The sequence below is a fragment of the Triticum aestivum genome, chromosome 1D (assembly GCF_018294505.1).
Source record: "Triticum aestivum cultivar Chinese Spring chromosome 1D, IWGSC CS RefSeq v2.1, whole genome shotgun sequence".
NCBI classification, from domain to species: Eukaryota; Viridiplantae; Streptophyta; class Magnoliopsida; order Poales; family Poaceae; genus Triticum; species Triticum aestivum.
The window spans coordinates 286,897,847-286,924,525 of NC_057796.1; positions in this window are offsets into that span (position 1 = coordinate 286,897,847).

The following is a 26,679-nucleotide window of genomic DNA, read 5'->3' on the forward strand; positions in this document are numbered from 1 at the left end:
TTTGAGGGAGAGGCATAAGCTAACATACTTTCTCTACTTGGATCATATGCACTTATGATTGGAACTCTAGCAAGCGTCCGCAACTACTAAAGATCATTAAGGTAAAACCCAACCATAGCATTAAAGCATCAAATCCTCTTTATCCCATACGCAAACAACCTACTTACTCGGGTCTGTGCTTCTGTCACTCACGCTACCCACCATAAGCAAATCATGAACATATTGCAAACCCTACAGCGAGAATCCCTCACGCTTGCGCGACACGGAGAGCACCATAGGACAGCACCAATAATAAAACATGCAACTCAAACCAATCTTGATCATCAAATAACCCATAGGACAAAACAGATCTACTCAAACATCATAGGATAGCCATACATCATTGGGAAATAATATATAGCGTTGAGCACCATGTTTAAGTAGAGATTACAGCGGGTAAGAGAGAGGTTACACCACTGCATAGAGGGGGGAAGAGTTGGTGATGATGGCGGTGAAGTTGTTGGTGAAGATTGCGGTGATGATGATGGCCACGGCGGCGTTCCGGCGCCACCGGAAGAGAAGGGGAGAGGGGGGCCCTTCATCTTCTTCTTCCTTGACCTCCTCCCTAGATGGGAGAAGGGTTTCCCCTTTGGTCCTTGGCCTCCATGGCGTGGGAGGGGCGAGAGCCCCTCCGAGATTGGATCTGTCTCTCTGTCTCTCTCTGTTTCTGCGTTCTTCTCTATCGCCCTTTCACCGTTTCGTGTATATATGGAGATCCGTAACTCCGATTGGACCGAAACCTTCGCCGTGATTTTTCCCAAAAATTAGCTTTCTTGCGACCGAAGAAGGGCATCAACCGCCTTACGGGTGGCCCACGAGGGTCAGGGGCGCGCCCCCCTGCCTCGTGGCCACCTCGGGCACCGTCTCGCGTGGATTTTTCTTCCGGAATTTTCCAAATATTCCAAAAATAATTTCCGTCCGTTTTTATCCCGTTTGGATTCCGTTTGATATGGATATTCTGCGGAACAAAAACATGCAACAAACGGGAACTGGCACTGGGCACTGGATCAATATGTTAGTCCCAAAAATAGTATAAAAAGTTGCCAAAAGTATATGAAAGTTGAATAATATTGGCATGGAACAATCAAAAATTATAGATACGACGGAGACGTATCAACATCTCCAAGCTTAATTCCTGCTCGTCCTCGAGTAGGTAAATGATAAAAAGATAATTTTTGATGTGGAATGCTACCTAGCATAATCTTGATCTTATGTCTAATCATGGCATGAATATTAAGACATGAATGATTCAAAGCAATAGTTTATCATTTGACATAAAAGTAATAATACTTCAAGCCTACTAATAAAGCAATCATGTCTTTTCAAAATAACAAGACCAAAGAAAGTTATCCCTACAAAATCATATTGTCTGGCTATGCTCCATCTTCACCACACAAAATATTCACATCATGCACAACCCCGATGACAAGCCAAGCAATTGTTTCATACTTTTGACGTTCTCAAACCTTTTCAACTTTCACGCAATACATGAGCGTGAGCCATGGATATAGCACTATAGGTGGAATAGAATATGATGATGGGGGTTATGTGGAGAAGACAAAAAGGGAGAAAGTCTCACATCGACGCGGCTAATCAACGGGCTATGGAGACGCCCATCAATTGATGTTAATGTGAGGAGTAGGGATTGCCATGCAACGGATGCACTAGAGCTATAAGTATATGAAAGCTCAAACTGAAACTAAGTGGGTGTGCATCCAACTTGCTTGCTCATGAAGACCTAGGGCATTTGAGGAAGCCCATCGTTGAAATATACAAGCCAAGTTCTATAATGAAAATTCCCACTAGTATATGAAAGTGATAACTCAAGAGACTCTTTATATGAAGAACATGGTGCTACTTTGAAGCACAAGTGTGGTAAAAGGATAGTAAAATTGCCCCTTCTCTTTTTTTCTCTATTTTTTTTGTTTTTTTGGCCTTCTCTTTTTTTTGGCCTTTCTCTTTTTTTTTTATTTTTTTTATTTTTTTTGTCCGGAGTCTCATCCCGACTTGTGGGGGAATCGTAGTCTCCATCATCCTTTCCTCACTAGGGCAATGCTCTAATAATGATGATCATCACACTTTTATTTACTTACAACTCAATATTACAACTCGATACTAGACCAAGGATATGACTCTATATGAATGCCTCTGGCAGTGTACCAGGATGTGCAATGATCTAGCATAGCAAAGATATCAAAAAACGGACAAGCCATGAACACATCATGCTAGCTATCTTACGATCATGCAAAGCAATATGACAATGAATGCTCAAGTCATGTATATGATGATGATGGAAGTTGCATGGCAATATATCTCGGAATGGCTATGGAAATGCCATAATAGGTAGGTATGGTGGCTGTTTTGAGGAAGATATAAGGAGGCTTATGCGTGATAGAGCGTATCGTATCACGGGGTTTGGATGCACCGGCGAAGTTTGCACCAACTCTCGAGGTGAGAATGGGAAATGCACGGTACCGAAGAGGCTAGCAATGATGGAAGGGTGAGAGTGCGTATAATCCATGGACTCAACATTAGTCATAAAGAACTCACATACTTATTGCAAAAATCTATTAGTCATCGAAACAAAGTACTACGCGCATGCTCCTAGGGGGATAGATTGGTAGGAAAATACCATCGCTCGTCCCCGACCGCCACTCATAAGGAAGACAATCAATAAATAAATCATGCTCCGACTTCATCACATAACGGTTCACCATACGTGCATGCTACGGGAATCACAAACTTCAACACAAGTATTTCTACAATCCACAACTACCCACTAGCATGACTCTAATATCACCATCTTTATATCGCAAAACTATTGCAAGGAATCAAACACATCATATTCAGTGATCTACAAGTTTATTAAGGATTTTATGACTAACCATGTGATGACCAATTCCTGTCATCTCTCTAAATAGATATAAGTGAAGCAAGAGAGTTTAATTCTTTCTACAAAAGATATGCCCACGCTCTAACAAATATAAGTGAAGCAAAAGAGCATTCTAGAAATGGCGGTTTTCTATGTAAAGAGAAACAGGCAATCCAAACTTCAAATGATATAAGTGAAGCACATGAAGCATTCTATAAAGCCATACTCAAAAGATATAAGTGAAGTGCAATGAGCATTCTATAAATAAACCAAGGACTATCTCATACCAGCATGGTGCATAAAAGAAAAGTGAAAACTAAATGCAAAAGACGCTCCAAGATTTGCACATATTGCATGAACGAAACGAATCCGAAAACATACCGATACTTGTTGAAGAAAGAGGGGATGCCTTCCGGGGCATCCCCAAGCTTAGACGCTTGAGTCTCCTTGAATATTTACTTGGGGTGCCTTGGGCATCCCCAAGCTTGAGCTCTTGCCTCTCTTCCTTCTTCTCACATCGAGACCTCCTCGATCATCGAACACTTCATCCACACAAAACTTCAACAGAAAACTCGGTAAGATCCGTTAGTATAATAAAGCAAATCACTACTCTAAGTACTGTTGCAAACCAATTCATATTTTGTTTTGGCATTGTGTCTACTGTAGTATAACTTTTCCATGGCTTAATCCACTGATATAAATCGATAGTTTCATCAAAACAAGCAAACTATGCATCAAAAACAGAATCTGTCTAAAACAGAACAGTCTGTAATAATCTGAACAGTCACCATACTTATGATACTTGAAAATTCTGCAAAATTAGGAAAAATAAACTATTTGTACAACAAGACATTGCAAAAATAATCAGAACCGTTTGACGTTCCAGTAAAAAATTAAAAATCGCGCACTACAGCCAAAGTTTCTGTCCTGCACCGTACAAACCAACAAGCATTGTAAACATCCTAAAGGAAAACCTTGGCACATTATTTTTATAATACAATGGAATTGTACAAGGGGATAATTGTTTTTGTTGAAAAGTTTCTGTAATCAAGATTCACAAAGTTTCCGTGAGCATGAACAAAGTTCAAGGCTAGCTCCCACTTTAACAATGCTCGTCCTTCTCACTTTCGCTTTTCTTTTTAAAAAAGTTTTTAGGTTCCCCTCTTTATTTTTGTTGTTTTTAAACTATATGAAAGCACTCAACATAAATAAATGACTCTCTAATACTTCCGGGTTGTCTCCCTGGCAGCGCTTTCTTTAAAGCCATTAAGCTAGGCATATAGTGCTCAAGTAATGGATCCACCCGGATCCCAAGGTATATCAAAGCCAATTTTAATTAGCAATGATTTGTAATTTAGTAGTGAGCACAAAGTAACATATATCATGTAATGACAAAGTCTAACTCTCTTCCTATGCATCGGCATGTCATAAAAGAACAATTCATGCACACCTAGTAAAGGCCAATGCATAGTATAAACAATTTCTTGCAATTTTATCATGTTGGAAACATAGAGAGGTGGAGATATAATTCATCTCTCATAATAATTGCAAGTAGGAGCAGCAAGCACATGCATATTATATTCATCAAAATCATCATGTGCAACGGTAAAAGGCAACCCATCAATATAATCCTTAATAAGTGCAAACTTCTCCGATATAGTGTAGTCGGGAGAATTCAAAAAGATAATAGGACTATCATGTGTGGGTGCAATAGCAACAATTTCATGTTTAACATAAGGAACTATAGCAAGTTCATCTCCATAAGCATAATTCATATTGGCATCTTGGCCACAAGCATAGGAAGAATCATCAAAAAGGGATATTTCAAGAGAATCAACGGGATCATAACAGTCATCATAGCAATCATCCTTCGGTAAGCACGAAGGGAAATTAAACAATGTATGAGTTGAAGAGTTACTCTCATTAGAAGCTGGGCACGGGTAGCTAATCCACTCTTCCTCCTTTTGTTCTTCGCTCTCCTCATCATCTTTTTCATCCAATGAGCTCACAGTTTCATCAATTTCTTCTTCCATAGATTCCTGCAAAATATTAATCTCTTCTTGGACAGCGGAGACTTTCTCAATAAGTGCATTAATATCAGAATTGTATTCATAATTCTTATAGCAATATTTGAGGATAGCTAAATTTTCAGGTCTATAAACAGCATCATCAAAATCTTCAAACTCTTTAAACATAGATTCAATTTCATAAGCACCCATAAAAGCAACAAATTCTTCTATTTGTTCCACATCATAGTAATCATATATACCATTAGCATAAGAAGCTAAGGTTTTATTATCATTAAAGAAAAGGGAAGGTGTGGAGACTTCATCCTAGAGCAACAAGTATAATCATATCTCAAGCATAGTTGCCTAGCATACCAATACAACATATAAATTTGATCCCATAATAATTTCCCTTTTTGAGTCAAGCTATAATCCCTAAAGTATTCACGTTGATCCAACGTTACTCCCATTATAAAGTTGAATGGGGTTTTCTCAGGATTATTAAAGTAGTACATAATATCTGTCACATAACGAGCATCGAGGGTTTTAGGAGGTTCCTCATCTCCATGAGTAGCAAGTACACCTAATTTTTTTGGTATTTCGTGTTCCATATCCATAACTAAAGATAGAGAACAACTAAAAAAACAAAATAAAAATTACTTAGTGATAAAGCAAACAAGCACACACGAGAATATTCACCCCACGCTATTGTTCCCCGGCAACTGCACCAGAAAAAGGTCTTGATAACCCACAAGTATAGGGGATCAATTGTAGCCTCTTTCGATAAGTAAGAGTGTCGAACCCAACGAGGAGCTAAAGGTAGAACAAATATTCCCTCAAGTTCTATTGACCACCGATACAACTCTACGCACGCTTGACGTTCGCTTTACCTAGAACAAGTATGAAACTAGAAGTACTTTGTAGGTGTTTTTGGATAGGTTGCAAGAATATAAAAAGCACGTAAATAAAGACTAGGGGCTTTTTAGATAAAGACACGACTAAATTAGTTTTAGTAAAGAGCTTCTTGTCACGAGAAAGTTATTTGTCCCTAGGCAATCGGTAACTAGACCGGTAATCATTATTGCAATTTTATTTGAGGGAGAGGCATAAGCTAACATACTTTCTCTACTTGGATCATATGCACTTATGATTGGAACTCTAGCAAGCGTCTGCAACTACTAAAGATCATTAAGGTAAAACCCAACCATAGCATTAAAGCATCAAGTCCTCTTTATCCCATACGCAAACAACCTACTTACTCGGGTCTGTGCTTCTGTCACTCACGCCACCCACCGTAAGCAAATCATGAACTTATTGCAAACCCTACAGCGGGAATCCCTCACGCTTGCGTGACACGAAGAGCACCATAGGACAGCACCAATAATAAAACATGCAACTCAAACCAATCTTGATCATCAAATAACCCATAGGACAAAACAGATCTACTCAAACATCATAGGATAGCCATACATCATTGGGAATTAATATATAGCGTTGAGCACCATGTTTAAGTAGAGATTACAGCGGGTAAGAGAGAGGTTACACCGCTGCATAGAGGGGGGAAGTGTTGGTGATGATGGCGGTGAAGTTGTTGGTGAAGATTGTGGTGATGATGATGGCCACGGCGGCGTTCCGGCGCCACCGGAAGAGAAGGGGAGAGGGGGGGCCTTCGTCTTCTTCTTCCTTGACCTCCTCCCTAGATGGGAGAAGGGTTTCCCCTTTGGTCCTTGGCCTCCATGGCGTGGGAGGGGCGAGAGCCCCTCCGAGATTGGATCTGTCTCTCTGTCTCTCTCTGTTTCTGCGTTCTTCTCTGCTGCCCTTTCACCGTTTCGTGTATATATGGAGATCCGTAACTCCGATTGGACTGAAACCTTCGCCGTGATTTTCCCCCCAAAAATTAGCTTTCTTGCAGCCGAAGAAGGGCATCAACCGCCTTACGGGTGGCCCACGAGGGTCAGGGGCGCGCCCAGGGGGGCAGGCACGCCCCCTGCCTCGTGGCCACCTCGGGCACCGTCTCGCGTGGATTTTTCTTCCGGAATTTTCCAAATATTCCAAAAATAATCTCCGTCCGTTTTTATCCCGTTTGGATTCCGTTTGATATGGATATTCTGCGGAACAAAAACATGCAACAAACGGGAACTGGCACTGGGCACTGGATCAATATGTTAGTCCCAAAAATAGTATAAAAAGTTGCCAAAAGTATATGAAAGTTGAATGATATTGGCATGGAACAATCAAAAATTATAGACACGACGGAGACGTATCAGTCACCGAGGATACGACGATGTTGTATGTGTTGGAAATATGCCCTAGAGGCAATAATAAATGGTTATTATTATATTTCTTTGTTCATGATAATCATCTATTATTCATGCTATAATTGTATTGTCCGGAAATCGTAATACATGTGTGAATACATAGACCACAACGTGTCCTTAGTAAGCCTCTAGTTGACTAGCTCGTTGATCAACAGATAGTCATGGTTTCCTGACTATGGACATTGGATGTCATTGATAACGGGATCACATCATTAGGAGAATGATGTGATGGACAAGACCCAATCCTAAGCATAGCATAAAAGATCGTGTAGTTTCGTTTGCTAGAGCTTTTCCAATGTCAAGTATCTTTTCCTTAGACCATGAGATCGTGCAACTCCCGGATACCGTAGGAGTGCTTTGGGTGTGCCAAACGTCACAACGTAACTGGGTGACTATAAAGGTGCACTACGGGTATCTCCGAAAGTGTCTGTTGGGTTGGCACCGATCGAGACTGGGATTTGTCACTCCGTGTGACGGAGAGGTATCTCTGGGCCCACTCGGTAATGCATCATCATAATGAGCTCAATGTGACTAAGGCGTTAGTCACGGGATCATGCATTGCGGTACGAGTAAAGAGACTTGCCGGTAACGAGATTGAACAAGGTATTGGGATACCGACGATCGAATCTCGGGCAAGTAACATACCGATTGACAAAGGGAATTGCATACGGATAGATTGAATCCTCGACACCGTGGTTCATCCGATGATATCATCGTGGAACATGTGGGAGCCAACATGGGTATCCAGATCCCGCTGTTGGTTATTGACCGGAGAGGCGTCTCGGTCATGTCTGCATGTCTCCCGAACCCGTAGGGTCTACACACTTAAGGTCCGGTGACGCTAGGGTTGTAGAGATATATGTATGCGGAAACCCGAAAGTTGTTCGGAGTCCCGGATGAGATCCCGGACGTCACGAGAGGTTCCGGAATGGTCCGGAGGTGAAGAATTATATATAGGAAGTCCAGTTTTGGCCACCGGGAAAGTTTCGGGGGTTATCGGTATTGTACCGGGACCACCGGAAGGGTCCCGGGGGTCCACCGGGTGGGGCCACCTGTCCCGGAGGGCCCCGTGGGCTGAAAGTGGAGGGGAACCAGCCCCTAATGGGCTGGGGCGGAACCCTAGGGGGGGGAGTTTCCCCTTGCCTTGGGGGGCAAGGCAACCCCTTCCCCCTTGGCCGCCGCCCCCCCTTGGAGATCCCATCTCCAAGGGCTGCGCACCCCCCCTTGGGGGCCTATATAAAGGGGGGGGAGGGAGGGCAGCACACTACAGCCTTTGGCGCCTCCCTCCTCCCCTGCAACACCTCTCTCTCGCGCGCAGAAGCTCGGCGAAGCCTTGCCGGAGAGCCGCTACATCCACCACCACGCCGTCGTGCTGTTGGATCTCCATCAACCTCTCCTCCCCCCTTGCTGGATCAAGAAAGGAGGAGACGTCGCTGCACCGTACGTGTGTTGAACGCGGAGGTGCCGTCCGTTCGGCACTCGGTCATCGGTGATTTGGATCACGGCGAGTACGACTCCGTCATCCACGTTCATTGGAACGCTTCCGCTCGCGATCTACAAGGGTATGTAGATCCACTCCTTTCCCCTCGTTGCTAGTAGACTCCATAGATGCATCTTGGTGAGCGTAGGAAAATTTTAAAATTATGCTACGATTCCCAACAGTGGCATCATGAGCCAGGCCTATGCGTAGTTACTATGCACGAGTAGAACACAAAGAAGTTGTGGGCGTTGATGTTGCCAATTCTTCTTGCCGCTACTAGTCGTTTCTTGTTTCGGCGGCATTGTAGGATGAAGCGGCCCGGACCGACCTTACACGTACGCTTACGTGAGACAGGTTCCACCGACTGACATGCACTAGTTGCATAAGGTGGCTAGCGGGTGTCTGTCTCTCCTACTTTAGTCGGAACGGATTCGATGAAAAGGGTCCTTATGAAGGGTAAATAGAAATTGGCAAATCACATTGTGGTCATACGTAGGTAAGAAAACGTTCTTGCTAGAAACCTACAAACCACGTAAAAACTTGCAACAACAATTAGAGGACGTCTAACTTGTTTTTGCAGCAAGTGCTATGTGATGTGATATGGCCAGAAGATGTGATGAATGATATATGTGATGTATGAGATTGATCATATTCTTGTAATAGGAATCACGACTTGCATGTCGATGAGTATGACAACCGGCAGGAGCCATAGGAGTTGTCTTTATTATTTTGTATGACCTGCGTGTCATTGAATAACGCCATGTAAATTACTTTACTCTGTTGCTAAACGCGTTAGCCATAGAAGTAGAAGTAATCGTTGGCGTGACGACTTCATGAAGACACAATGATGGAGATCATGATGATGGAGATCATGGTGTCATGCCGGTGACGAAGATGATCATGGTGCCCCGAAGATGGAGATCAAAGGAGCATGATGATATTGGCCATATCATGTCACTATTTGATTGCATGTGATGTTTATCATGTTTTTGCATCTTATTTGCTTAGAACGACGGTAGTAAGTAAGATGATCCCTTATAATAATTTCAAGAAAGTGTTCACCCTAACTGTGCACCGTTGCGAAGGTTCGTTGTTTCGAAGCACCACGTGATGATCGGGTGTGATAGATTCTAACGTTCGAATACAACGGGTGTTGACGAGCCTAGCATGTACAGACATGGCCTCGGAACACACGCAATACACTTAGGTTGACTTGACGAGCCTAGAATGTACAGACATGGCCTCGGAACACGGAGGACCGAAAGGTCGAGCATGAGTCGTATAGAAGATACGATCTGTTGGAAATATGCCCTAGAGGCAATAATAAATGGTTATTATTATATTTCTGTGTTCATGATAATAGTCTTTTATTCATGCTATAATTGTATTGTCCGGAAATCGTAATACATGTGTGAATACATAGACCACAACCTGTCCCTAGTAAGCCTCTAGTTGACTAGCTCGTTGATCAACAGATAGTCATGGTTTCCTGACTATGGACATAGGATGTCATTGATAACGGGATCACATCATTAGGAGAATGATGTGATGGACAAGACCCAACTTAAGCATAGCATAAAAGATCGTGTAGTTTCGTTTGCTAGAGCTTTTCCAATGTCAAGTATCTTTTCCTTAGACCATGAGATCGTGCAACTCCCGGATACCGTAGGAGTGCTTTGGGTGTGCCAAACGTCACAACGTAACTGGGTGACTATAAAGGTGCATTACGGGTATCTTCGAAAGTGTCTGTTGGGTTGGCACGGATCGAGACTGGGATTTGTCACTCCGTGTGACGGAGAGGTATCTCTGGGCCCACTCGGTAATGCATCATCATAATGAGCTCAATGTGACTAAGGCGTTAGTCACGGGATCATGCATTGCGGTACGAGTAAAGAGACTTGCCGGTAACGAGATTGAACAAGGTATTGGGATACCGACGATCGAATCTCGGGCAAGTAACATACCGATTGACAAAGGGAATTGCATACGGGATTGATTGAATCCTCGACACCGTGGTTCATCCGATGAGATCATCGTGGAACATGTGGGAGCCAACATGGGTATCCAGATCCCGCTGTTGGTTATTGACTGGAGAGGCGTCTCGGTCATGTCTGCATGTCTCCCGAACCCGTAGGGTCTACACACTTAAGGTTCGGTGACGCTAGGGTTGTAGAGATTTATGTATGCGGAAACCCGAAAGATGTTCGGAGTCCCGGATGAGATCCCGGACGTCACGAGGAGTTCCGGAATGGTCCGGAGGTAAAGAATTGTATATAGGAAGTCAAGTTTCGGCCACCGGGAAAGTTTCGGGGGTTACCGGTATTGTACCGGGACCATCGGAAGGGTCCCGGGGGTCCACCGGGTGGGGCCACCTATCCCGGAGGGCCCCGTGGGCTAAAGTGGGAAGGGAACCAGCCCCTAGTGGGCTGGGCGCCGCCCCATGGGCCTCCCCCATGCGCCTAGGGTTGGGAACCCTAGGGTGGGGTGGCTTCCCACTTGCCTTGGGGGGCAAGGCACCCCCCTGGCCGCCCCCCCCCACCCTAGATGGGTTCTGGCCGGCGCCCCCCTCCCAGGGGGCCTATATAAAGGGGGGGAGGGAGGGCAGTAGTATAACAGCCTTGGGCGCCTCCCTCCTCCCCTGCAACACCTCTCCCTCTCGTATATGCTCGGCGAAGCCCTGCCGGCATCCCGCTACATCCACCACCACGCTGTCGTGCTGCTGGATCTCCATCAACCTCTCCTTCCCCCTTGCTGGATCAAGAAGGAGGAGACGTCGCTGCACCGTACGTGTGTTGAACGCGGAGGTGCCGTCCGTTCGGCACTCGGTCATCGGTGATTTGGATCACGGCGAGTACGACTCCGTCATCCACGTTCATTGGAACGCTTCCGCTCACGATCTACAAGGGTATGTAGATGCACTCCTTTCCCCTTGTTGCTAGTATACTCCATAGATGCATCTTGGTGAGCGTAGGAAAATTTTAAAATTATGCTACGATTCCCAACAGTGGTATCAGAGCCAGGCCTATGCGTAGTTACTATGCACGAGTAGAACACAAAGCAGTTGTGGGCATTGAGTTTGCCAATTCTTCTTGCCGCTACTAGTCGTTTCTTGTTTCGGCGGCATTGTAGGATGAAGCGGCCCGGACCGACCTTACACGTACGCTTACGTGAGACAGGTTCCACCGACTGACATGCACTAGTTGCATAAGATGGCTAGCGGGTGTCTGTCTCTCCTACTTTAGTCGGAACGGATTCGATGAAAAGGGTCCTTATGAAGGGTAAATAGAAATTGGCAAATCACGTTGTGCTCATACGTAGGTAAGAAAACGTTCTTGCTAGAAACCTACAAACCACGTAAAAACTTGCAACAACAATTAGAGGACGTCTAACTTGTTTTTGCAGCAAGTGCTATGTGATGTGATATGGCCAGAAGATGTGATGAATGATATATGTGATGTATGAGATTGATCATATTCTTGTAATAGGAATCACGACTTGCATGTCGATGAGTATGACAACCGGCAGGAGCCATAGGAGCTGTCTTTATTATTTTGTATGACCTGCGTGTCATTGAATAAACGCCATGTAATTTACTTTACTTTGTTGCTAAACGCGTTAGCCATAGAAGTAGAAGTAATCGTTGGCGTGACGACTTCATGAAGACACAATGATGGAGATCATGATGATGGAGATCATGGTGTCATGCCGGTGACGAAGATAATCATGGTGCCCCGAAGATGGAGATCAAAGGAGCATAATGATATTGGCCATATCATGTCACTATTTGATTGCATGTGATGTTTATCATGTTTTTGCATCTTATTTGCTTAGAACGACGGTAGTAAGTAAGATGATCCCTTATATTAATTTCAAGAAAGTGTTCACCCTAACTGTGCACCGTTGCGAAGGTTCGTTGTTTCAAAGCACCACGTGATGATCGGGTGTGATAGATTCTAACGTTTGAATACAACGGGTGTTGACGAGCCTAGCATGTACAGACATGGCCTCAGAACACACGCAATACACTTAGGTTGACTTGACGAGCCTAGAATGTACAGACATGGCCTCGGAACACGGAGGACCGAAAGGTCGAGCATGAGCGTATAGAAGATACGATCAACATGAAGATGTTCACCGATCTTGACTAGTCCGTCTCACGTGATGATCGAACACGGCCTAGTTAACTCGGATCATGTTTCACTTAGATGACTAGAGGGATGTCTATCTGAGTGGGAGTTCATTGAGTAATTTGATTAGATGAACTTAATTATCATGAACTTAGTCTAAAATCTTTACACTATGTCTTATAGATCTAATGGCCAACGTTGTCCTCAATTTCAACGCGTTCCTAGAGAAAACCAAACTGAAAGATGATGGCAGCAACTATACGGACTGGGTCCGGAACCTGAGGATCATCCTCATAGTAGCCAAGAAAGATTATGTCTTAGAAGCACCGCTAGGTGAAGCACCAATCCCTGAGAACCAAGACGTTATGAACGCTTGGCAATCACGTGCTGATGATTACTCCCTCGTTCAGTGCGGCATGCTTTACAGCCTAGAACCGGGTCTCCAAAAGCGTTTTGAGAAACATGGAGCATATGAGATGTTCGAGGAGCTGAAACTGGTTTTTCAAGCTCATGCCCGGGTCGAGAGATATGATGTCTCCGACAAGTTCTTCAGCTATAAAATGGAGGAGAATAGTTCTGTTAGTGAGCACATACTCAGAATGTCTGGGTTGCACAACCGCTTGTCTAAGCTGGGAGTTAATCTCCCGGATGACGCGGTCATTGACAGAATCCTCCAGTCGCTTCCACCAAGCTACAAGAGCTTTGTGATGAACTTCAATATGCAGGGGATGGAAAAGACCATTCCTGAGGTATATTCAATGCTGAAATCAGCTGAGGTAGAGATCAGAAAAGAACATCAAGTGTTGATGGTGAATAAAACCACTAAGTTCAAGAAGGGCAAGGGTAAGAAGAACTTCAAGAAGGACGGCAAGGGAGTTGCCGCGCCCGGTAAACCAGTTACTGGGAAGAAGTCGAAGAATGGACCCAAGCCCGAGACTGAGTGCTTTTATTGCAAGGGAAGTGGTCACTGGAAGCGGAACTGCCCCAAATACTTAGCGGACAAGAAGAAGGCCGGCAACACCAAAGGTATATGTGATATACATGTAATTGATGTGTACCTTACCAGTACTCGTAGTAGCTCCTGGGTATTTGATACCGGTGCGGTTGCTCATATTTGTAACTCAAAACAGGAACTACGGAATAAACGGAGACTGGCGAAGGACGAGGTGATGATGCGCGTCGGGAATGGTTCCAAGGTCGATGTGATCGCCGTCGGCACGCTACCTCTGCATCTACCCACAGGATTAGTTTTAAACCTCAATAATTGTTATTTAGTGCCAGCTTTGAGCATGAACATTGTATCTGGATCTCGTTTAATTCGAGATGGCTACTCATTTAAATCCGAGAATAATGGTTGTTCTATTTATTTGAGAGATATGTTTTATGGTCATGCCCCGCTGGTCAATGGTTTATTTTTGATGAATCTCGAACGTGATGTTACACATATTCATAGTGTGAATACCAAAAGATGTAAAGTTGATAACGATAGTCCCACATACTTGTGGCACTGCCGCCTTGGTCACATTGGTGTCAAGCGCATGAAGAAGCTCCATGCAGATGGACTTTTGGAGTCTCTTGATTACGAATCATTTGACACGTGCGAACCATGCCTCATGGGTAAGATGACCAAGACTCCGTTCTCCGGAACAATGGAGCGAGCGACCAACTTATTGGAAATCATACATACCGATGTGTGCGGTCCAATGAGTGTTGAGGCTCGCGGAGGATATCGTTATGTTCTCACTCTCACTGATGATTTAAGTAGATATGGGTATGTCTACCTAATGAAACACAAGTCTAAAACCTTTCAAAAGTTCAAGGAATTTCAGAGTGAGGTTGAGAATCAACGTGACAGGAAAATAAAATTCTTACGATCAGATCGTGGTGGAGAATATTTAAGTCACGAATTTGGTACACACTTAAGGAAATGTGGAATAGTTTCACAACTCACGCCTCCTGGAACACCTCAGAGAAACGGTGTGTCCGAACGTCGTAATCGCACTCTATTGGATATGGTGCGATCTATGATGTCTCTTACCGATTTACCACTCTCATTTTGGGGCTATGCTTTAGAGACTGCCGCATTCACTTTAAATAGGGCACCGTCAAAATCCGTTGAGACGACACTGTATGAATTATGGTTTGGAAAGAAACCTAAGCTGTCGTTTCTAAAAGTTTGGGGATGCGATGCTTATGTCAAGAAACTTCAACCTGAAAAGCTCGAACCCAAGTCGGAAAAATGCGTCTTCATAGGATACCCTAAGGAAACTATTGGGTATACCTTCTACCTCAGATCCGAAGGCAAGATCTTCGTTGCCAAGAACGGGTCCTTTCTGGAGAAGGAGTTTCTCTCGAAAGAATTGAGTGGGAGGAAAGTGGAACTTGATGAGGTGATAGTCACCCCTTCCGAACCGGAAAGTAGCGTAGCGCGGGAAAATGTTCCTGTGGTGCCTACACCGACTGGGGAGGAAGTTAATGATGATGATCATGAAGCTTCGGATCAAGTTACTGAACTTCGTAGGTCCACAAGGACACGTTCCGCACCAGAGTGGTACAGCAACCCTGTCCTGGAAATCATGTTGTTAGACAACGGTGAACCTTCGAACTATGAAGAAGCGATGGCGGGCCCGGATTCCGACAAATGGCTTGAAGCCATGAAATCCGAGATAGGATCCATGTATGAAAACGAAGTATGGACTTTGACTGACTTGCCCGATGATCGGCGAGCCATAGAAAACAAATGGATCTTCAAGAAGAAGACGGATGCGGATGGTAATGTGACCATCTATAAGGCTCGACTTGTCGCTAAGGGTTATCGACAAGTTCAAGGGGTTGACTACGATGAGACTTTCTCACCCGTAGCGAAGCTGAAGTCCGTCCGAATCATGTTAGCAATTGCCGCATACTATGATTATGAGATATGGCAGATGGACGTCAAAACGGCATTCCTTAACGGCTTCCTTAAGGAAGAGTTGTATATGATGCAGCCGGAAGGTTTTGTCGATCCTAAGAATGCTAACAAAGTATGCAAGCTCCAGCGCTCAATCTATGGGATGGTGCAAGCATCTCGGAGTTGGAACATTCGCTTTGATGAGATGATCAAAGCGTTTGGGTTTACACATACTTATGGAGAAGCCTGTGTTTACAAGAAAGTGAGTGGGAGCTCTGTAGCATTTCTCATATTATATGTGGATGACATATTATTGATGGGAAATGACATAGAATTCTTGGAAAGTATAAAGGCCTATTTGAATAAGTGTTTTTCAATGAAGGACCTTGGAGAAGCTGCTTATATATTAGGCATCAAGATCTATAGAGATAGATCAAGACGCCTCATTGGTCTTTCACAGAGTACATACCTTGACAAGATATTGAAGAAGTTCAATATGGATCAGTCCAAGAAGGGGTTCTTGCCTGTATTGCAAGGTGTGCAATTGAGCACGGCTCAATGCCCGATCACGGCAGAAGATATAGAAAAGATGAGTGTCATCCCCTATGCCTCGGCCATAGGGTCTATTATGTATGCCATGCTGTGTACCAGACCTGATGTAAACCTTGCCGTAAGTTTGGTAGGAAGGTACCAAAGTAATCCCGGCATGGAACACTGGACAGCGATCAAGAATATCCTGAAGTACCTGAAAAGGACTAAGGATATGTTTCTCGTTTATGGAGGTGACGAAGAGCTCGTCGTAAAGGGTTACGTCGACGCTAGCTTCGACACAGATCTGGATGACTCGAAGTCACAAACCGGATACGTGTATATTTTGAATGGAGGAGCAGTAAGCTGGTGCAGTTGCAAGCAAAGCGTCGTGGCGGGATCTACATGTGAAGCGGAGTACATGGCAGCCTCGGAGGCAGCACAGGAAGCAGTCTGGATGAAGGAGTTCATTACTGACCTAGGGGTGATTCCCAATGCGTCGGGCCCGATGACTCTCTTCTGTGACAACACTGGAGCTATTGCCCTTGCGAAGGAGCCCAGGTTTCACAGGAAGACCAGGCATATCCAGCGTCGCTTCAACTCCATTCGTGAAAGTGTTCAAAATGGAGACATAGATATTTGTAAAGTACATACGGACCTGAATGTAGCAGATCCGTTGACTAAACCTCTCCCTAGAGCAAAACATGATCAACACCAGGACGCAATGGGTGTTCGATTCATCACAATGTAACTAGATTATTGACTCTAGTGCAAGTGGGAGACTGTTGGAAATATGCCCTAGAGGCAATAATAAATGGTTATTATTATATTTCTTTGTTCATGATAATCATCTATTGTTCATGCTATAATTGTATTGTCCGGAAATCGTAATACATGTGTGAATACATAGACCACAACGTGTCCTTAGTAAGCCTCTAGTTGACTAGCTCGTTGATCAACACATAGTCATGGTTTCCTGACTATGGACATTGGATGTCATTGATAACGGGATCACATCATTAGGAGAATGATGTGATGGACAAGACCCAATCCTAAGCATAGCATAAAAGATCGTGTAGTTTCGTTTGCTAGAGCTTTTCCAATGTCAAGTATCTTTTCCTTAGACCATGAGATCGTGCAACTCCCGGATACCGTAGGAGTGCTTTGGGTGTGCCAAACGTCACAACGTAACTGGGTGACTATAAAGGTGCACTACGGGTATCTCCGAAAGTGTCTGTTGGGTTGGCACGGATCGAGACTGGGATTTGTCACTCCGTGTGACGGAGAGGTATCTCTGGGCCCACTCGGTAATGCATCATCATAATGAGCTCAATGTGACTAAGGCGTTAGTCACGGGATCATGCATTGCGGTACGAGTAAAGAGACTTGCCGGTAACGAGATTGAACAAGGTATTGGGATACCGACGATCGAATCTCGGGCAAGTAACATACCGATTGACAAAGGGAATTGCATACGGGATTGATTGAATCCTCGACATCGTGGTTCATCCGATGAGATCATCGTGGAACATGTGGGAGCCAACATGGGTATCCAGATCCCACTGTTGGTTATTGACCGGAGAGGCGTCTCGGTCATGTCTGCATGTCTCCCGAACCCATTGGGTCTACACACTTAAGGTTCGGTGACGCTAGGGTTGTAGAGATTTATGTATGCGGAAACCCGAAAGTTGTTCGGAGTCCCGGATGAGATCCCGGACGTCACGAGGAGTTCCGGAATGGTCCGGAGGTAAAGAATTGTATATAGGAAGTCAATTTTCGGCCACCGGGAATGTTTCGGGGGTTACCGGTATTGTACCGGGACCACCAGAAGGGTCCCGGGGGTCCACCGGGTGGGGCCACCTATCCCGGAGGGCCCCGTGGGCTGAAGTGGGAAGGGAACCAGCCCCTAGTGGGCTGGGCGCCCCCCCATGGGCCTCCCCCCATGCGCCTAGGGTTGGGAACCCTAGGGTGGGGTGGCTTCCCACTTGCCTTGGGGGGCAAGGCACCCCCCTGGCCGCCCCCCCACCCTAGATGGGTTCTGGCCGGCGCCCCCCCCTCCCAGGGGGCCTATATAAAGGGGGGAGGGAGGGCAGTAGTATAACAGCCTTGGGCGCCTCCCTCCTCCCCTGCAACACCTCTCCCTCTCGTATATGCTCGGCGAAGCCCTGCCGGCATCCCACTACATCCACCACCACGCTGTCGTGCTGCTGGATCTCCATCAACCTCTCCTTCCCCCTTGCTGGATCAAGAAGGAGGAGACGTCGCTGCACCGTACGTGTGTTGAACGCGGAGGTGCCGTCCGTTCGGCACTCGGTCATCGGTGATTTGGATCACGGCGAGTACGACTCCGTCATCCACGTTCATTGGAACGCTTCCGCTCGCGATCTACAAGGGTATGTAGATGCACTCCTTTCCCCTCGTTGCTAGTATACTCCATAGATGCATCTTGGTGAGCGTAGGAAAATTTTAAAATTATGCTACGATTCCCAACAGTATGCACACTGCTATGTTACACATATTCAGTCAGCGTCACGTAGGAGGGAACTTGTCGCCTAGAGCCTGACATGTGGGCCCAATCATTTAGATTGGCTGTTAAAAGAAGTTGACCGATAGATTTGGGCTCAATGTTGAGAATTAGTCCAGCAGTTGTGGTTTTGTGTTAAAAAAACTCAAAAGTTGTGGTAAAGTGTTATAAGTTGCCGCGAAGTTGTGGTTTTGTGTTAAAAAACTCAAATGTTGTGATAAAGTGTTATAAGTTATTCTAAAGTTGTGATTTTGTGTAATTAACTCTTTTGCTTTATTTTACGGGAAAGCTAACTCGTGAACACCCCTAAAAAAATACTACCTTGCGAACGGTCGCTGGGGCTGGATGGCAAGCGAACGGGTTTGTCTGGCAGTTTCAAGTCATAACAAACATTTTTTATGGCAGTTTCTTACTTTTCTTGCCATATTTTTTCCTTCCTAACAGAGACTGTCGTGTGCCTCTAAGAAAAATGGCACGCGTTATCAAACATTACAAATGCAGATTTTCGCGTACACTCATCCTTATGAATGCACGCGTGGTCGCATGCACACCTTATCCCTATGAGCACCCCCGGGATACTGAGTCGACGCAACATTTTTAGATTAACGAAGTCACCACACGCAATTTCGTAGTCGACAGAAATGTCTTCTCCCACTAAATAAACATCGCAACCCTTAACTACAAGTACAACACATAAATCGCTAAATACTGCAAAAATCACGGAAGGCACCTCACTAGTAGTGACCGTAAGGCTCTGTTTGGAACAAAGGAGTTCTAGAGGAATTTTAGGCCCGGTATGAAACAAGTGATGACAACATAAATGACATTCCTATTAAAATAGGTTTGCATCAAGGGTCAATTTTGAGTCCTTTTCTTTTTTGCTTTGGTGATGGATGAGGTCACAATGGATATGCAAGGACAAACCTTATCACATGGTGTATGTTCAATGCGGATGTGTGGTGCTATTGTTAGACGAGGGTTAATAGAAAGTTAGACTTGTGAAGATAAACCTCTCGATATTTGGGGTCAATGCTGCAAAAAGACGATGATATCGATGAAGATATGAGCCATCCAGTCAAAGTTGGGTGGATGAAGTGGCACCAAGCTTCTGGCATCCTCTGTGACAAGAGAATGCCAAGCTAAAGACATGTTTTATAGGACGATGATTCGACTTACGTTGTTGTACGGCTCTAAGTGTTGACCAACTAAAAGGCGTCATGTCCAACAGTGATATGTAATAGAGATGTAGATACATGGCCACATAAGAAAGGATCGGCTCCGGGATGATGATATATGTGATAGAGTTGGGGTAGTATCAATTGAAGAGAAACTTGTCCAGTATCGTCTAAGATGGTTTAGGCATATACAACGCGGCTCCCCAGAAGCATACATAGCGGATGGTTAAAGGGTGATGATAATGTTAAGAAAGGACGGGCATACAAATTTGACATGGGAGAGTCAGTAAAGAGAGATCTAAATGATTGGAGTATCATCAAAGAACTAGTCATGGACATGAGTGTGTGAAGGTTAGCTATTCACATGCGAGAATCATGACTTGATTTTGAGATCTTGTGTATTTCAACTCTAGCCTAACCCTACTTTTTAAGACTGGAAGGTTTTGCTCAAACATTATGTTCTCGCTTCCAGCAAAATTTATGTGGAGCATTGAACGAGCGTGCTGTGCAATTTATGCGCTTCTGATTCCTTTAGGAATCTACAAGACTTGATGTCTAACTCCTTTAAATTTTCTATTCATTTGGTTTTCCTATCATGGATTACAAAGAGGCCCTTAAATCCATGGTTTAATTTAAAATGAGTTTACAACAATATTTGGTTGGGGATAATTACAGCTAGAGAATGAGAATTTAGGGGATCAAGATTTAGGTTCATCCTATGGTTAGGAGGGGTATGGGAGTTGAGCGAAAATTAATTCGGATGACCTCCGACACCGTGCTCCATGAAACGGAGCCGTGTCGGGAATCCTAGCTCCACGGAGCCAGCTTCGAGAAGCTGTGTTGGACCACAATGTAAATTGAAGGAGTTCGAGGCGTCACAAATCCTTAAAAATGCAAAGTTGGCGCAAATTACATCCCACTAACACCTCTGAGTGGAAAATGACCGGTTTTGAATAGATGATACGTCTCAAATGTATCTTTTGTTTGCTTGTTTCATGCTGCTTTTATATCATTATTTCATAGCTTTAGTATTATCTTTTTGTTGGGGAACGTAACATGCAATTTCAAAAAAATTCCTACGATCACGCAAGTTCTATCTAGGAGATGCATAGCAACGAGAGGGGGAGAGTGTGTCCACGTACCCTCGTAGACCGAAAGCGGAAGCGTTAGGTTAACGAGGTTGATGTAGTCAAACGTCTTCACGATCCAACCGATCTAGTACCGAACGTACGACACCTCCGAGTTCAGCACACGTTCAGATCGATGACGTCCCTCGTACTCCTGATCCAGCAGAGGGTCCAGGGAGAGTTCCGTCAGCACGATGGCGTGGTGACGGTGATGGTGATGTGATCTGCGCAGGGCTTCGCCTAAGCACTACGACGCTATGACCGGAGGAGTAAACTGTGGAGGGGGGCACCGCACACGGTTAAGAGAACAATTGATCTGCTATGGGGTGCCCCCTGCCCCCGTATATAAAGGAGGGGAGGAGAAGGTGCGCGCCATGGGGGAGAGTCCTACTAGGACTCCACTCCTAGTAGGATTCGCACCCCCCCCCCTTTCCTTTCTTACCGGAGGGGAAAGGAAGGAGAGGGAGAGGGAGAGGGAAAGGGGGGCGTCGCCCCCTCCCCTAATCCAATTGGGACTGCCATGGGGGGCGCGCGGCCACCCCTTGCGGCCCTCCTCTCTCTCCACTAAGTCCCATCTAGGCCCAATACTTCCCCGGGGGGTTCCGGTAACCCCTCGGTACTCCGGTAAAATACCCGAACCACTCGAAACCATTCCGATGTCCGAATACTACCTTCCAATGTATGAATCTTTACCTCTCGACCATTTCGAGACTCCTCTTCATGTTCGTGATCTCATCCGGGACTACGAACAAACTTCGGTCACCAAAATACATAACTCATAATACAAATCGTCATCGAACGTTAAGCGTGCGGACCCTACGGGTTCGAGAACTATGTAGACATGACCGAGACACATCCCCGGTCAATAACCAATAGCGGAGCCTGGATGCTCATATTGGTTCCTACATATTCTACGAAGATCTTTATCGGTCAAATCGCAATAACAACATACGTTATTCCCTTTGTCATCGGTATGTTACTTGCCGAGATTCGTTCGTCGGTATCATCATACCTAGTTCAATCTCGTTACCGCCAAGTCTCTTTACACGTTCCGTAATGCATCATCCCGTAACTAACTCATTACTCACGTTGCTTGCAAGGCTTATAGTGATGTGCATTACCGAGAGGGCCCATAGATACCTCTCCGATACTCGGATGACAAATCCTAATCTCGATCTATGCCAACCCAACAAACACCTTCGGAGACACTTGTAGAGCATCTTTATAATCACCCAGTTATGTTGTGACATTTGATAGCACACAAGGTGTTCCTCCGGTATTCGGGAGTTGCATAATCTCATAGTCAGAGGAATATGTATAAGTCATGAAGAAAGCAATGGCAATAAAACTTAACGATCATTATGCTAAGCTAACGGATGGGTCTTGTCCATCACATCATTCTCTAATGATGTTATCCCGTTCATCAAATGACAACACATGTCTATGGTCAGAAAACTTAACCATCTTTGATTAACGAGCTAGTCAAGTAGAGGCATACTAGGGACACTCTGTTTTGTCTATGTATTCACACATGTACTAAGTTTCCGGTTAATACAATTCTAGCATGAATAATAAACATTTATCATGATATAAGGAAATATAAATAACAACTTTATTATTGCCTCTAGGGCATATTTCCTTCAGTCTCCCACTTGCACTAGAGTCAATAATCTAGATTACATAGTAATGATTCTAACACCCATGGAGTCTTGGTGCTGGTCATGTTTTTCTCGTGGAAGAGGCTTAGTCAACGGGTCTGCAACATTCAGATCCGTATGTATTTTGCAAATCTCTATGTCTCCCTCCTTGACTTGATCGCGGATGGAATTGAAGCATCTCTTGATGTGTTTGGTTCTCTTGTGAAATCTGGATTCCTTCGCTAAGGCAATTGCTCCAGTATTGTCACAAAAGATTTTCATTGGACCCGATGCACTAGGTATTACACCTAGATCAGATATGTACTCTTTCAACCAGACCCCTTCATTTGCTGCTTCCGAAGCAGCTAGGTACTCCGCTTCACACGTAGATCCCGCCACGACGCTCTGCTTGGAACTGCACCAACTAATAGCTCCACCATTCAATACAAATACGTATCCGGTTTGTGACTTTGAGTCATTCGGATCGGTGTCAAAGCTTGCATCGACGTAACCATTTACGACAAGCTCTTTGTCACCTCCATAAACGGGAAACATATCCTTAGTCCTTTTTAGGTATTTCAGGATGTTCTTGACCGCTGTCCAGTGATCCACTCCTAGATTACTTTGGTACCTCCCTGCTAAACTTATAACAAGGCACACATCAGGTCTGGTACACAACATTGCATACATGACAAAACCTGTGGCTGAGGCATAGGGAATGACTTTCATTTACTCTCTATCTTCTGTAGTGGTCGTGCATTGAGTCTGACTCAACTTCACACCTCGTAACACAGACAAGAACCCTTTCTTTGCTTGATCCATTTTGAACTTCTTCAAAACTTTATCAAGGTATGTGCTTTGTGAAAGTCCAATTAAGCATATTGATCTATCTCTATAGATCTTGATGCCCAATATATAAGCAGCTTCACCGAGGTCTTTCATTGAAAAATTCTTATTCAAGTATCCTTTTATGCTTTCCAGAAATTATGTATTATTTCCAATCAACAATATGTCATCCACATATAATATTAGAAATACTATAGTGCTCCCACTCACTTTCTTGTAAATACAGGCTTCTCCAAAAGTCTGTATAAAACCATATGCTTTGATCACACTATCAAAGCGTATATTCCAACTCTGAGAGGCTTGCACCAGTCCATAAATGGATTGCTGGAGCTTGCACACTTTGTTAGCACCTTTAGGATCGGCAAAACCTTCTGGTTGCATCATATACAACTCTTCTTTAAGAAATCCATTAAGGAATGCAGTTTTGACATCCATTTACCAAATTTCATAATCATAAAATGCGGCAATTGCTAACATGATTCGGACAGACTTAAGCATTGCTACGGGTGAGAAGGTCTCATCATAGTCAACTCCTTGAACTTGTAGGAAACCTTTTGCAACAAGTCGAGCTTTGTAGACAGTAATATTATCGTCGACGTCAGTCTTCTTCTTGAAGATCCATTTATTCTCAATGGCTTGCCGATCATCGGGCAAGTCAACCAAAGTCCTTACTTTGTTCTCATACATGGATCCCATCTCAGATTTCATGGCCTCAAGCCATTTCGCAGAATCTGGGCTCATCATCGCTTCCTCATAGTTCATAGGTTCGTCATGGTCTAGCAACATCACTTCCAGAACAGGATTACTGAAAGGATCGATATAGTTGACTAGAGGGGGGGTGAATAGGCAACTAACAATTTTTAGCTTTTCTTTACCAATTTAAACTTTGCATCAAAGTAGGTTGTCTAGATATGCACCTAGGTGAGCAACCTATGTGATGCAACAACAACAAGCACACAAGCAAGCAAGGGATATAACACAAATAAGCTTGCACAAGTAAAGGCACAAGATAACCAAGAGTGGAGCCGGTGAAGACGAGGATGTGCTACCGAAGTTCCTTCCTTTTGAGGGGAAGTACGCCTCCGTTGGAGAGGTGTGGAGGCACAATGCTCCCCAAGAAGCCACTAGGGCCACCGTATTCTCCTCACACCCTCACACAATGCGAGATGCTGTGATTCCACTATTGGTGCCCTTGGAGGCGGTGACCGGACCTTTACAAACAAGGTTGGGGCAATCTCCACAACTTAATTGGATGCTCCCAACGACACTACGAAGCTTCACCACAATGGAATATGGCTCCGCGGTGACCTCAACCGTCCAGGGTGCTTAAACACCCAAGAGTAACAAGATCCGCAAGGAATTAGTGGGGGAAATCAAATTTCTCTTGGTGGAAGTGTAGATCGGGGCCTTCTCAACCAATCCCTAGAAAATCAACAAGTTTGATTGGCTAGGGAGAGAGATCGGGCGAAAATGGAGCTTGGAGCAACAATGGAGCTTAGGGATGGAAGAGGTGGTCAACTCGGAGAAGAAGACACCCCTTATATAGTGGAAGAACAAATCCAACCGTTATCCACCAACTCAGCTTGCGAAGCACGGTACTACCGCGCCGGGGACGCGGTACTACCGCAAGGGCATACGTACTACCGCAAGGCACTTCGGTAGTACCGCCCATGCAGCAGTATCTAATCTAGCCCTGAAGCGATGAGGCAGAGGGTGGTAGAACCGCTGGCTCGGTACTACCGCAAGGCAGGGGTAGACTAGATTTGGAAAGCACGAACGTATAAAAATACATCCGTGGCAACTTTCGTTGAGTTGGGATCTATGCAAAAATCCGACATGGTAGTACCGTAAGCCAGGAGCGGTACTACCGTGCGGGGCGCGGATGTAAAAAATTACATCCGCCCCTACTGCCGGGCATGCTGCTGAGCCTGGCCAGAGCGCACGGTACTACCGCGCCCCTGGCACGGTACTACCGCGTAGGGCGCGGATGTAAAAAATTATATCCACCCCTACTACAGCAAAAGCAGCAGCGCCTGACCTGAGGCCACAGTACTACCGCTCCAAGGAAGCGGTACTACCATGGGCACTTGCGGTACTACCGCGCCAGAGGCCGGTTTACCGCAAGGGCTTGCGGTACTACCGCTCCTAGGTGCAGTACTACCGCATGCCCCAGTTCAGCAACAATCACGACATTTTGCATAGACAAGAAAAGACGGAGGATGCTCCAAAGGCCAAAGGAAAGGTGGTGCAAATGGAGTAGACGTGTACGTGATGATTCCACCCAAACCTTTCCAAAGCGGACCCCCTCTTAATAGTACGGCTTTCCTACGACTCAAATCCACCAAAAAGAAACGTAAAGAAACGCCGTCTTCAATAGTCTTCGAGGGGCACCAAATCGTCTTGTGCCTAGTCATGATATATCTGAAATACTCAATGCACACGATTAGTCCGCAAAAGCATTGTCATCAATCACCAAAACAACTAAGGGATAAAAATGCCCTTACAATCTCCCCCTTTTTGGTGGATTGATGACAATATGGGATTTGCGCAAAGGGAGATAACATAGAACATGAGCAAACCCCACATCTCTAAAATATAGACGGGCTCCCCCTAGATGTGTGCTATCTAGATAAGTGCTTTGGACTGCACGGCACACATACTAGGATCAACACTCTCCCTATATTTTATAGACAAAGCATATCTTGCAATAAAAGGCTAACACTAAGCAAGATAATAACTAAGAGCATAAAGTAAAGATCACAAGATAGCATAGGCTCAATAAGGTATGCTAGAGTGCATATGTCTTACACCATATGATAGAAAGGTCTCACACGCACAAGCCAAACCAAAGCAAATGAAGTTCAACGAAACGAAAGCAAAGCGACAAGACGAAACAAGACACACGACTCGCAAACTCGCAAATCCTACACTCTCTCCCCCTTTGGCATCGAGACACCAAAAAGGCAGAGAGGACACCTACTACACAAGTGGTGGCTCAAGCTAGAGTGATCACTCGTCATCCTCCTCGTCGGTCTCAGCAGCGGGGATGGGCTCCTCCTCAGAATCAGTCCACTTGTAGCCCTGTTTTGCCATCCATTCAGCCTCTGGAG